Below are 14,264 nucleotides of genomic sequence, written 5' to 3' on the forward strand. Positions count from 1 at the left end.
TTTATTTCTTTTCTTACCTCTATCCAGATGTCTCCCTTCTGTGCATTCTTAATTTTTTTCCTTACAGCTTATATATCCCAGCAAAATCTTTCAAGCAGTATAAAAATTACAATGTGGTTACATTCTATTTTTAAGTGGATGATTGCAGTGAATACAAGTAAAAAATATGTTTCCCATTTCCCTTACTTGACTAAACATTTTACATATTACAGCTGAAAAACAAATTATTCCCAAGAGCCCACATACCTTCATGTCCAAGCAACTTGTTGCAGATTAACAGTGTAAGTAAGCAAGGTATTTTTCTCAGCCAGTTCTTTTACTGACAGTCTGAATTCATTTTTTGGTTACAAGGAAAAAAATTAACCACTTTATTATTTATCTTAAAAGGTAATCTTATAAAAATCTTAAAAGAATCACAAATTTAAACTTTTATATAGGAAAAACAATCATCCATCTCTACTGTAAATCCTCAGAGTGTATACCCACTCATTAACAGTTTTTTTTTTTTTTTATTAAAACATATTAGGAAGCTGAGGGCAGGAATGGGTACAAGGAGTTAACATCACCCTTAATCACCAACCCATGCTAGCAAGAAAGACATGTCAGCTAATAATAACTAGGCTGTCTTCGCTCTTGTTTCTTGACTTCTGCAAGCCCCTCAATCAACTATGTGCCTTTCTAAATTTTAAATTGTTCCCCAAGATTTTCTACCTCAGAGCCATTAACAAAAACACCTTAACCTAACCTTAAGTCATTATTTAAAGCTTTGTTTTAGCACACTGAAACCTGTGAACACATCTCCCAATATTAAGATTAAAAGAACTGCTAGCGCCGGGTGGTAGTGGCACACACCTTTAATCCCAGCACTCGGGAGGCAGAGGCAGGTGGATTTCGAGACCAGCCTGGTCTACAAGAGCTAGTTCCAGGACAGCCTCCAAAGCCACAAAGAGACCCTGTCTCAACCCCCCCCCCAAAAAAAAAAAAACTGCTGGCAACATAACAGTTTTTCTAAATCATTAACCTAAGCCATAGTGTACATGATTTCTCAAGAGAAACTCATAAATCCTAGCTGTGTGATGCTTTCTTGTTCTTATTTTCTATCCTCTGTAGACCCTGCTTTATCAGGGGCAGGTGCAACATTACATCCTGCCTTTACCTATATTAATTCTCCCACTAAACTAAACTATATCACAACCCCTTACTATATTTACTAAAACCTCTCAATCATCAAAATTCTGTTTAAACTAACACTATTTTTGTATAAAATCATTGCTTCAGTTAAACAGTACAGCTTAAGAGGAAACCATCTTCATAATAATCCACAGGTAAAAATGCCCAATAGAACAAGATATTTCCATGAGATAATCACACTACATTAAAGGCAGTGTGGCTCTCCCCACACCCGTTCACATAATGTCAGATACCAGAGAGAAATGTTAGTGGCAAACATGCAAAGGCACAGCAGTAGCAAGAGACATTTGGGCCTTGCTTATCTGAGATTCACCCGTCAGTGCCTTGCTTCCTAGTGGCCTGAATTGAATTCAAATGCCACCTGTTGTTCCTAAGACATGGCCACCAGCACAAATGTCTATTGTTTGACAAGGGCACAGTCATATCAAGGTCCAAAGCCTCAGACCCAGGGGAGTGACAAAGCCTTCCTCCAGACATGAGGCTCGGGGAGATGGCAAAGCCTTCCTCTGCTCTGAGGAAGTGTGAATGCTTACACTATGCATATAAACTAACAACCACACCTTCCTCCTCCCAGATGTTTTCAGCCCCAGACTGCTCATCTACAGAGACGAGCTAACTCCTCCTTATGTGCTGCCCATAATAAACATAGTGAGGCTCCGGGGGATGTGCTACAGTTGGTGTCACTACATCAGAGTATGCATGCCCACCTGACCCCAGCTTTTCTGTACATGTTTCTGTCCTTTCTTCATTCCCTCACTGCCCCTAATCCTGTTGACTCTCAGATCTATAGTCTTCTGCTATTGTACGAGGACCTACATATAATTTTATGCCTGTGTTTGTTTTATGAAATTGGAAGCTCCAATATTTTTTGCCTAGTGCTTATAACTTCTATCAATATGTTGAGGCCTTCATTACCTCTTATTACTAGTTTTGGCTTAAAGTCCACTTTATCAGATACAAAAATGTCTATGTCTGCCTCTTTGAGGCTTTTGTGTCCTTGACAGATTCATTTCTATTCTTTGACATTCGGTTGAGTTTTCTAATTGTGTTTCTTAGAAACAACAGCTTATCAGTTCTTGTACCTTCCTCCCTACCCAGGAAAAGCCTGGATTTTAGATTCCTTGCTATTAACAGTTGCAAGTGTCTAAGGCTAAGCCTTACTGTTTGCATTATAAATAGAAGATCAGCAAAATAGCCTTCTTGAGACCACCTACACTGGTTTATCAGCCTTAGAAGCTAAATGCAACCTCACTGCTGAATGGATAGGTCTTGAGAAACTGAAAATCACTCCAAAAGTGCTAAGCAAACTCTTCCCCAGGGAACACCAGTGTAGACTAATCTGAGGAGGATTTCTGCCAGTCTGAGGTTCTTTTGGAAGCCACTGGCCTTGCTCACAGGACCTTCAGCACACTGGTCAAGGCCACCAAGTAACAGAGGGTCACCTGATATACTCAAAATCTCAGAATGTGAGCCTTATCTATAGCACACTGCCGGAGCAATATCCAAATACTCTTGGGCCAAGACCCTGGCCTGAATCATGGCTGATGTGATGTATACCATGAAATCAGGGGCAGGAGATAAGGGAGTCTGTCACTTACTGTTCTTTGTTTGTAAACCAGTCAGTTTCTGTGTCTTTATTGGTGAATATGAAGTCATTTACACTCAAATAACTCAAATAAAGATATTATGGTAAGTGACTTGTTATTTCCTAAGATTTTGTTCAATGATTCTGATATGATGCATTATTATTATTACTATTTCTTTGGGGGAGTTTACTGTATTATACACAATTGATTGATTCACAGTTCTTTTTGTTCACCAATTCACATTTCATGGAATGTATTCTTTTCTGTGTTCTCATGGAGGAGGTGCCTTTCTTCGTCCACTGTGTGTATTTCTCCCCTAGGAATTTTCTGCAATGCTGGCTTGTATGTTATAATTTGCCTTAATTTGTGTTTGTTATGAAACAACCATCGATTTGAAAGAAAAGTTTTTTTTTTTTTTTTTTTTGTCATGACAATTTTAACTTACTAAGATTCAGGATAACCATGGAAACAAATCTTTAAATTTGTCTGTAAAAGACTATCTTAGGTTATTTGAGTGAGGAAGACCCACTCTAAGTGTTGGTGGTATGATTCCATGGACGGAGGTCCTAGATTTAATATGAAGGAAAAAGCAAGTTGACCATCATCCTTCGTCAATCTCTGTTTCCTAAGGATGCAAAGCAACCCACTTCCCTGAGTTCCTGTCATGACTCCCTTCTCCCACTCCCCATATAATGAAATGCACCTTGGAACTGTGAGCCAAAGTAAACCCTTCCTTTATGAAGCTGATTTTGTAAGGTATAGCAATAGCAACTCAGCAATAGGAGAAGGAACTAATATGCCATCTGTGTAGATCTTGGTTTCTTGGCAGTCACTTGCTTTCTGGGCTTGAGATATATCATTTTATGCTTTTTTTGCTTTTGAGGATGTTGGCACAAGATATGCAGCTACTCTGGTATTTCTGCACTTGTATATGTGTTGGAATGTTTTTTGGGTTTTTTTGCAGCTTTTAATGTTGTGTCATTGCTCTGTGCCTTTGACATCTTGATACCTGTCACAGAAAGTGTATTCTCAACTAACTATTTACTGTTCCTAATGTCTCCGGTGTTTTAATGCCAACTTCTTTCTCAGGCTTAGGATATGAAGATGGAGGTTTTTGTCCCGCCTAGTCCCAAAGCCGCTTTGCCCCAAAGAAACACACAAAGACTTATATTAATTATAAAATGTTTGGCCAATGGCTCAGGCTTCTTATTGGCTAGCTCTGTCTTAATTATTAACCCACTTTTATTAATCTATGTATTGTCATGAGGCTGTGGCTTATCTGTAATCTGGCATGTTACTCTTTTGGCAGCATGGCGTCTCTTGGTGGCCTCCCTCTGTCTTCCTCTACCCATCCTTCTCCTGATCTGGTAACCCCGCCTCTGCTTCCTGCCTGGCTATTGACCAATCAGTGTTTTATTCATCAACCAATAAGAGAAACATACATACAGAAGGACATCCCCCATCGGGTAATTTCTATTAAATTTTCATTAACTATTTGACCATTTCCCTTTAATTTTATCCCTGCTCAGTCTTCTACCCTTGATTCTGGTTATATCCCAGACCTCTTTGATGAATTGGTAATACTATTATTTTTCTGTGTATTGTTGAGTACATTACTGTCTCCCATCATGGGGAAAGCCCCTCTTCTGCATGGTCCCATCTGTTAGCAATGCTCTCTGCCAAGGTTTTTATGTGATGCACCATTTTTATTTTTATTTCTATGTTTCTGTTTGGTTCTTTTCAGTGTTTCAATTTCCTTACCTAATTTTTCATCTGTATTTATGATTTTCTCCTCCAATTTACTGTTTTGTTCATTTTTGAGACTGTCTTGGCCAATTCTTGTACATATTTCCTTAGTTCTGTTTTTATTTGAGGTTTCTATATGGTTATTAATTCTTTGTAAAGGCAGGATTCTGAAATAGATCTCAAACATTTCCACTCTCTCAGTGCTTTTGGTTTCCAGTACAGGGGGCTACAAGGTCAGCAGTGAGTTGTTTCACATTCTTTTTGTTCCTCTGCACACCAGAGGAGGCTATCTTCCAGTTTTAACTCCTCTTTTTTTCCAACTCTACTTCTTATCTGTTTGTTTGTTTGTAGTCTTACTAGAGGATTGCTTTCACTAGAAATTACATTTGTTGCAACTATTTAAAGAAGGGACCCAGAAATGCTCCTCCCCACTAACACATGGGGACCTCTTTGCATTATAATTGTGTCCACATGAAGACCCAGAGACTTCAGTGTTGTGGAAAGGAAGAAATGAGCCACAGCAGCAAAGTGGGCAATGAGCTTCTTTGAGGAGAATCCCCAGAGCAATCACAAGAACAAAGGAGATCTAAAGCTTTTGTAAGCTTTTAGGGAGTGGTAGGCAGCTTTACACCACATGATTTAGTCCAACACAGCATACTTGACAAATAGCATGCAAAAGCCAGATACTGGTTGGGACTATAAATCAGAGGTTGCTGTGAAGCCACAGTGCAGACAGCTTCTTAATTCTCTGTCCCAGGATGAGTTCTGCTGGAGCCATGGCCTGATTTCCTCAGGCTGTGGGATCTGGCACCTTAAGAATGACAACTGTCTTAATACTTCTAACACTTACACTGGTCCAGTATATACTCAATGTTTGATTGTTGCTAGTCAGGCTCTTCTGAGAGTCCTGGAGACTCATCTTAGTGAAGATGACTCCTGGAGACAATTAATGTGGTCTGTGGGTTAGTGTGGGGTAGCTGAGATAATCCCATCCAGGACCAGGGTGTCGGGGTCAGTTGCAGGAGCAATGGTAGCTATGGTGCCTTGGGATGGCTATGGCCCAGTTGATAGACACAGAGGCAGTGTTGCCAGGCATTTTTTTGTTGTCAAAAGTCACTGGTGCTGTAGCTTCTATAGGCAGTTCACTGGGGACATATTTGGAGCTAGTCTGCTGATATCCTGGCTTCCCTGTCCCAAAGGGGTATTAGCCTGCTACCCTGGAAGATTTAGGGTCCCATCACAAACAAACCTATCAGTCAACCTATCAGTCATGCAGTAAGAGTGAACTTGGTTAAGTAGACAAGCTTTGCTGGATTTCTATCTCAGTAACTCTAACCCTCCACTCCCTCAAACATGGTGTCTACTCCACTGTCTGTACCACAGGCTAATCTTCAGTCTTCAGCCATATGGAATTTCCAATTTCTTGCCTTTTGTTGCCTCCAACTGCATTTCCCTATCAAATTGCTAAGGCCCATGAGTGTTTTCATTCTGATAAGGAGTGTTATCTTAGCTCCGGAGGCTGTGGAGTGCCTAGTGAAGCTAGGGTGGCCTGGTGTGTATGAAGATAAAGTTTTAAGATTTCATAATTTATATAGTCACAGTATTGAAAGGAACCTCAGTTAATTAATCCCAATGGACCCTTAATATCCAGTCTTTCCTTCCCATGCTTCTGGGTAACAATTGCTTAAACCAAGCTTGAATAAATTAAATTAGCAGTAGTGTTCATTATCCAACCATGCAGATAACTGTACCCCAAACATTTTCACCTCCTGAAACCCAGGGCCCATGTCCGTCTCGTACTCCATCACTGGCACGGAGAACATAGTCATTAAATGCTATCTATGGTTTCCAGAAGCTCGAGTCTACTCTCTGAAGCTAACTGCCTAGTTTTGCTTTCCTTCTCTGCATAAGATAGAAATCATCACACCCCATGTTTATCTGCATGGGTTCAGGAAATGAGACAGAGTAGTTACCTAGTTATTCCAGGTCAATGGAAAATTGTGCCAGTGAGGTGAAAGGAAACCGAGGGATACTAAACCATCTAGCCCAGAATTTATTTTGGCTAAATTCAAATAGCTACTCACTCTTCATGCATGGAGTCTCACTCCCATAGGCCTCACTCATCTCAAAGAATATTTTGCTTCTTTCGGGTGGCTTCTTTCTCTTTCTCAACTTCTGCTTTTAGAAAGGATTTGTATCGACCATTATTCAACTAATTATCAGTTTCTAGCTGACTTGTTGATTTTCTTAATTAAATAGTGATAACAAATCATTTAAAAAGCATACAACTATTTGTCCTCAGCCAGTTAACTAATCATTTGTTATTTTACTCTGTGAGCCCCACATCACAATCCAAACTGGAAAATGAACTCTGCATGCAATGCTTCTGACTTTACCACTGTCACCCTGGCTTCCAAGTTGTCTGGACACATTCTTTGGGTGTGCTGTTATTTTTTGAGAACGTCAAACCTCACTTGCATCTTACTAGGGATGATAAAAAAGGGAAACATAAAAGCCAGACCACTTTGGAACCCTCGCAAAAGAGAAACACAACTTTCAGAGACATTTGAAATTATTCTGTGGAAGTGAAATGGTGATTTTTTTCTTTTGTATCTCATCATGGTACCATGAAATTGAATACTACAGTTAAAATAAATTATCTCTCTCTTATCAGTATTTTATATGACCAAAAGTTATTTTCTTTTTTTAAAAGATTTATTTATTATTTATATAGTGTTCTGCCTGCATGTCATAAGAGGGTACCAGATCTTATTATAGATGGCTGTGAGCCACCATGTGGTTGCTGGGAATTGAATTCAAGACCTCTGGAAGAGCAGCCAGTGTTCTCAACCTTTGAGCCATCCCTCCAGCCCCCAAAAGTTATTTTCTTTTGGGGTGGGTGGGGGGTTTAGAGACAGAGTTTCTCTGTGGCTTTGGAGGCTGATCTGGAACTAGCTCTTGTAGACCAGGCTGGTCTCTAACTCACAAAGCACCGCCTGCCTCTGCCTCCTAAGTGCTAGGGTTAAAGGCGTGTGCTACCACTGCCCGGCTCAAAAGTAATTTTCTTAAGCAAGCAGTTTTTCTCAAAAATTGTTTGGAAGCAGACAGACAGAGGGTATCTCACCGAAATCTGTACCAACCAGAGCAGGGAGAACAGGATGATGGAAGAGCTTGGGTCTGGGTCCACCTCAGATAGTTCCCCTTCAGAAGTTCTCTAGAATGAGCCTGCCCTGGTCCTAACCTTAATCCTGCCTGGGATTTCTGTGCTGCCTCCTTGCTTTGTCTCCAGAACAAAGAGTAGCAGCCACTTCTTGGGGCTGCAGCCTTGAGGGCCCCTCCTCCCGCCCCACCAGTTCCATCATCAGATACATCTTGTCTTGCTCTAAACCTTCTCTGATTGATTGACTATGGTTGGTTGAGTTTTTGTAAGGGTGTACATACACATAAGGCAGCCCTTAACCTTATCTGATGTTGTATGACCCAAGAGCCACAGAATCTGCCTCTCCATGCCTTCCTGGAACTAGAATTCAGATGTGCACCACCAAGCATGACTTTTATACATGGTGCGAGGGGTTGACCCTTTCCCTTTCTCCAGGGGACAATGTTTGTCTCTTTTAGGGTCCTCCTTGTTTACTAGTTTCTCTGGCAGTGTGGATTGTAGGCTGGTAATCCTTTACTCTATGTCTAAACTCCACATTTCTTGCTTGTACAGCAAGAAATTTGCCAGCTGAGATATCTCTCCCCTGCCCCTCCCTTTTTCAAAGTAAAGGTTCCTAGGTTTGACTCAATCTGAATGAATAGTCTCATGGCTTGACCAAGAGATTTAACAGTCAAGGTTGTGGAAACTCAAAGGATAGCACTTTCTATTGCAGATGACCCTGCTCAGACACCCCTTGGGGAATGGGATGAGAAGACTCAGCATCAATGACTCCTGGAGTCAGTGAGTAGCAGAGCATGTTGCAGACTCATTTATTAAGTAAGTTAGACCTGCCTTTATATCCCTCCCAAGGTCCTAATGGCTTAGGTGGCTGGCTCTGCTGCATTGTCCTTTCCTCATTGGTGTCCTGGGGCAGGTGTCTCTCAGTCAGTGTCTCTGGCCATTGAGGCAGGCTTGGTGGCTTGACTCAGGGAGGAAGTGCCTGCTGCACATGTTCATGCAGGCTGGCCTGGGCACCTGGAACTTGGGTAGGCTGGCCGTAGTTTCTCCTACAACTTTCAACAGAACAAATATAAGTGACTATCGATTTTTTTTCAATATTTTATTCCTTTAAATACGTATAAATTCTGTGACCAAAGAAGCACATTCAGACAACAAGGACATCTGTTCAATGATGTTCATAGCAGCACTATTTGTAATAGCCAGAAACAGGAAGCAGCCTAGATTCCCCTCTACCGAAGAATGGATAAAGAAAATGTGGTACATTTACACAATGGAGTACTACTCAGCGGGAAAAACAACAACAACAAAAACAAACAAACAAACAAACAAAAAAACAAAAAAACAATGGAATCTTGAAATTTGCAGGAAAATGGATGGAACTAGAAGAAACCATTCTGAGCGAGGTAACCCAATCACAAAAAGACAAGCATGATATGTACTCACTCATATGTGGATTTTAGACATAGAGTAAAGGATTACCAGCCTACAATCCACACTGCCAGATAAACTAGTAAACAAGGAGGACCCTAAAAGAGACAAACATTGTCCCCTGGAGAAAGGGAAAGGGTCACGATCCCCTGAGCAAATTGAGAGCATGGGAAGAGGGAGGAGGGAACTACAAGAATGAAAAGGGAAGAAGAGGAAGGATGCAGAGGTCATGAGGGAGCAGAAAGGTTGAGTCAGGTGAAGAATAGAAGAAAGGGTATGTGATAGGTAGGGTTTTAGTTGGGGGAGTGGTAGGGGAGGACGGGAGGGAGAAGGGAACTGGGATTGTCATGTAAATCAATCTTGTTTCTAATTCAAATAAAATTGATTAAAAAAGAAATTCTGTGACCTTTACTTTTTCAGAGATACTTTTCCAAGAGTTCACTTTCATACTCAAATTTAATAATTTTAATTGCATTACATGATGGACTCACCTTTGGAGTCTGATGCCTCCAAAGCTGACTCACAAATACCAACTCCAGATTTACTCTGAGACCTCCAGTTTAACATGATGGCTAACAAGGAAGTTGTGGTGGCTCCCAAGGCTGAGATAGCTGTGTCTCAAGCAGAATGAGGCCTTGAGCAGTCTTCTCTCATGGTTCTAGAAGTTCATAATTGAACATGCCTGTGTTGGCAGAGCCTGGCTCCCTGTGAAGGCTGCAGGGATGATAGATCTCCTCTTCTGGCTTCCTGTCACTGTTAGTGCCCCGAGCAGCCATTGCCTCACAACTACATCACTCCAGTCTCTATACCTTTGGCCTTCCTCACCATGTACATCTAATTGTCTCTCTAATTAGGAGGACAGTAGTCAATGGAATAGGGGTTACCTAATCTTAACTGCAGTGACCCTAATGTTACATTCACAGGAACTGGAGTTGAGATGCAGCATACTTGTTTGGGTATGCAGCTCACAGTACATGGGTTTCCTATAGACCAGTATCTTACCTGTGTGGCGCTAACTAGTTATCTTAATCTGACTGATGCAAATAATTAAGTTCATTTCAGAAACACAGAAATCTAACAGAAGTGTAAGAAGCTAGGTGAAGCAAAAGAATTAGTGCAAAGTGAGAACTCATAGTGGGTTTTCTGGATCCCAGCCTGCTGCCTCTCAAATTCTATTACTTGAAATCAATGAAAACAAACCAAGTTTGGGAGGCTCGTGCTTGAGTTAAAATACCCTGTGTCATACAATTCTGCATTCTAGAGTAAAGTAAGCAGCCAGGTGAGAGTGAAGAAGATAGATACAGCCTGTATAAGTTGTTGCTGTATAACAACTACACACTTCAGGATCATTTGGCAACAGCATTTAGTACTTTTGAACCTGGTAAGAGCTGGATGATCACTGTGGTTTGAACGGCTCCCTTTTCTGGACTTGAATCTGTAGTGTATCCTAAGCTGGACTCAACTGTCTCAGCACACCCCTATTCTGAAAGTCCTTATGCTTCTTGAGACCAGCAAACTAGAATGGGCTTGTGTTCAAGGTGATGGTTGAGGTTCAAGGTTCAAGAGAGGAGTCAGTCTGAATGTGATGTGGAAGTCTGCTACAGCCCTGTCTGCTTGCATTTGTTACCAATATCCCATAGACTAAAGCAACTTGCACAGCAGAACTTAGGTCAAGAGGAGGGCACTCCAGTTTGCTCACCTTGGGAGCCAACTGAAAATTAGCACCACAAAGGTATGTATGGAGGGAGGGTGAGGCACAGGAGTCCCCTTGAAATATACTTTGATACTTGATGAATAGTTTACTTCTCCCAGCAAGTTTAGAACATGCCACTGTGTGTGTGTGTGTGTGTGTGTGTGTGTGTGTGTGTGTGTGTGTGTGTGTGTGTGGTGTGGTGTCAGTATGTATGTGTTCCTGTGTTCTTTTGTGCCCATGTGTCTGGATTGCTGGAGAATCTAACGGGGGGCCTTGTATATATTGGGCAAGTATCCTATCATTGAACAGCAGAAGGACCACAGACCCACTGAAAACTGAAATTTATTCCTTCCCCTTTTCACCAATAAGATCTCTCTGCAGTCCCCAATAAATTTTGGAACTACTTGCAATTCTGCCCCTGGCTTCCACATAGGGCTTAAGTCTGCTCAGAAGGAAAGGGTCATCATTTTAGAAATACAGTAGTACTTGTGAAATGGAGAAATATATAAATTTTTATGACAGCAGGTGAAATCATTTACATTGAACCATATTTCTCATTCTTTCCCCAAGTCTCACTATTCTTCATATGTTAGCAGAAGTATTAATTTGTCATAGTGGTACTACGCATCAATGTCTTCAATAGTTTATATCTTTAAAGGACTATTTTGGAAGTCTGAGTAAGAGTGTTCTTTTTATTTAAATGGGAAGCTATGAACTATTTACAAAGAGTATATTCATATGTTGTTTTTCTCAATGTTTACAAGATTTGACTTGTATGCATGTAGAGTCATATTCAATTTTCCACATTTGGGTTATAGAACGGTTCTCAATAAATACTTGTTGGAAAGTGGGTTCACAGATATACCCATTAATTTAAAATCAATAAGGCCCACTCCATGATAGATAGTGGTCCTCTCCTACACTGACCTGGAACTGGGCTATGTGACTTAGTAACTTCATCTTTAGCTCCTTGTCTAAGGGATAGTCTGGGTGGTCTTCTTGGTGGACACTTCTTATTAGAAGGCAACCTTACTTAAATTTAACCTATTATAGTTAGCTATATCAGAAGTGACGTTACATGAAAGATTAGCAGTGCCCCACATATTCTCTTCAAGGGTTTCTGGGGAGGGGGCATCTGATCTAATGTCATTGCCAAGAGCCCTCCTCTTATCTGTTTAACTTGTCGATTTTATACCCAGCCACAACTGTCTTATTCATCTTCCTTAGGGCTTCAGACTCTGTGGTTAATTTTCCTTCCCACAGCCTCAGCTTTCACTGCGGCTTGTGTGAACAACTTGCACTTTTCATATGAACCTCTTCCTTTTGTAGTTTACTAGGCCATAGCTCTTGCCTCAAAACCATCACAAGATGCTAGTATTTTATGACCTCTGACCTGACTCTGGACCATGTTTCTAAGATCCTACTTCCTATGATCCTCCTTTTTATGTCATATTAATATTATACATAGAAAATATAATCAGACTATTACATGGACAGCTTCCAAAGCAGAGCAGACAAACATTTAAATCATTTTTGTTCAGAAATACATTTGATTAGAAAAAGAAACTCTCTGGAGACCATCATGCCTTGGCTCTGTTCTGAAACCAGCCTCTTCTCCCTGCTGACCTGTGCAACACTGAGTCATAGGTGAGGAACAGCCATGCTGGAAGACACATGGCTATAGCAGGCGTAGTCTTTGTTTGAAGCTACCAACCAGTTCCCAAATTATGACACAGAGACTTATTATTAGTTATGAATGCTTGGCCTTACCTTATGCTCATTTCTGACCAGCTTTTTTTCTTTAACCTAACCTGTTTGTCTTCATTTACATTTTGCCCTGGAGCTTTTTACCTTTCTGTATGCCTTACTCTGTGTCTGCTGGCTGGCAGCTGCTTGGCTGACCCAGGTGTCACCCTTTCTTTCTCCCTCATTATCGTCTCTCTTCTTCTTTCTTGAGCCTAGATTTCTCCTCTTACTTATTTTCTCTGCCTGTCAGCCCTGCCTATACCTCTCCTGCTATTGATTGTTCAGCTTCTTTATTAGACCAATCTGGTGCCTTAGGCAGGCAAAGTGAAACAGCAACACATTTTTACATAATTAAACAAATGCAGCATAAACAAAAGTAACAACCTTTACACAGTTAAAGTAATATCCCACAACATAAATAAATGCAACACATCTTTGCCTCATTAAAATAATAGTCCACAACACATAGCATACACAGCTGTGTTGTCTTGACCTTTTCTGCAACACTGAGCCACAGGGGAGAAACCCACACTGAAAGACACACAGCATTCATAACTGTGTTCCCTGCTTTACCAAAGGACCAAAGAATTTGCTTTAAAAGATGAGAAAGACCCAAGAAATCATCAGCCCTGTCAAAGAACAGAGTGTTTGTCAAGGTGCACACAGAGCTTTAAAAAGGACAAAGCACTCTCATGTAAGAAACTCCAAACAGAACTCCCATGAAATATTTTATTTTTATGGCTCTCCTCACACCTTACTATATCTTGTATTGTGTCCCTATCACAGTGCTCCACAAAACAATCCACATTTCCTCTTCCTTGGGAATTAAAAAGTGTATCATGACTCCTCACAGAAGAGAGATGGGGAAATATCAGCCAGTAACCTTGAACTTGAGTTCCAAGATTCTTGCACTTAGTTTTTTTTCTCCCCCCTCAAGGATAATTTTGTTAGAGTTTAAAAGAAAATAACCTAGAACAGACAAGCTGTAAATCTCAGCAGCTGCTTGGAAGAGAAGAATGGAGAAGAAAAGGCCAAAATCCACACCCATGGTTCAACCAGCAAGGAAGGCAGACAAGAAGGCAAGTGGAACTTTAGAGAAAGAGTAGAGAGGCCCAAGGTACAAGTGAATGCATGCTCAGAGACAGAATGAAATGGAAAGTATTAAGAGTCTCTTTTAATAGTGACAACTAGGCAAAAATGATGTATAGGCTGGGTTGTCCAAAGATCTACAGTTAGTCAGTAATACACATTCTGAACCAAGATCAGAGCACAAAGCAAAGCCTGATGCCCCAACTATTTTGCACATAATGACTAAGACCTATTATCAAGATCCAGTTACATAAGAGTGGAAAGTTACTCCAGGACCACTATCTCAGGTTAGCTTTTAGTGATAGTTGAGTATGCCTGAAGTCCTGGACCACACTTATCTGGTCTGAGAAAGGCTCTATCTCTATCAAAGGTTAGCATCATGGCTATATGTAAGAAGAACCCATAATTCTACCCAAATTTTTACCCCATGTCATGATATGACCTGAATGGACATTGGGTTAAAAGGCACATTAGGGTTAAAGCTATGATGGCTGGGAATTAGAGAAATGGCTCTACCAATAAGTGTGCTAACTTTGTAAGCCCAATAACCAGACTTTGATTTGGAAACAGTCAGATCCCTACAGATTGGTGGCTAACCAACCTAGTCTAAAGAGTGTGTTTCCAT

The sequence above is a fragment of the Cricetulus griseus genome (genome assembly GCF_003668045.3).
Source record: "Cricetulus griseus strain 17A/GY chromosome 1 unlocalized genomic scaffold, alternate assembly CriGri-PICRH-1.0 chr1_1, whole genome shotgun sequence".
Taxonomy (NCBI): Eukaryota; Metazoa; Chordata; class Mammalia; order Rodentia; family Cricetidae; genus Cricetulus; species Cricetulus griseus.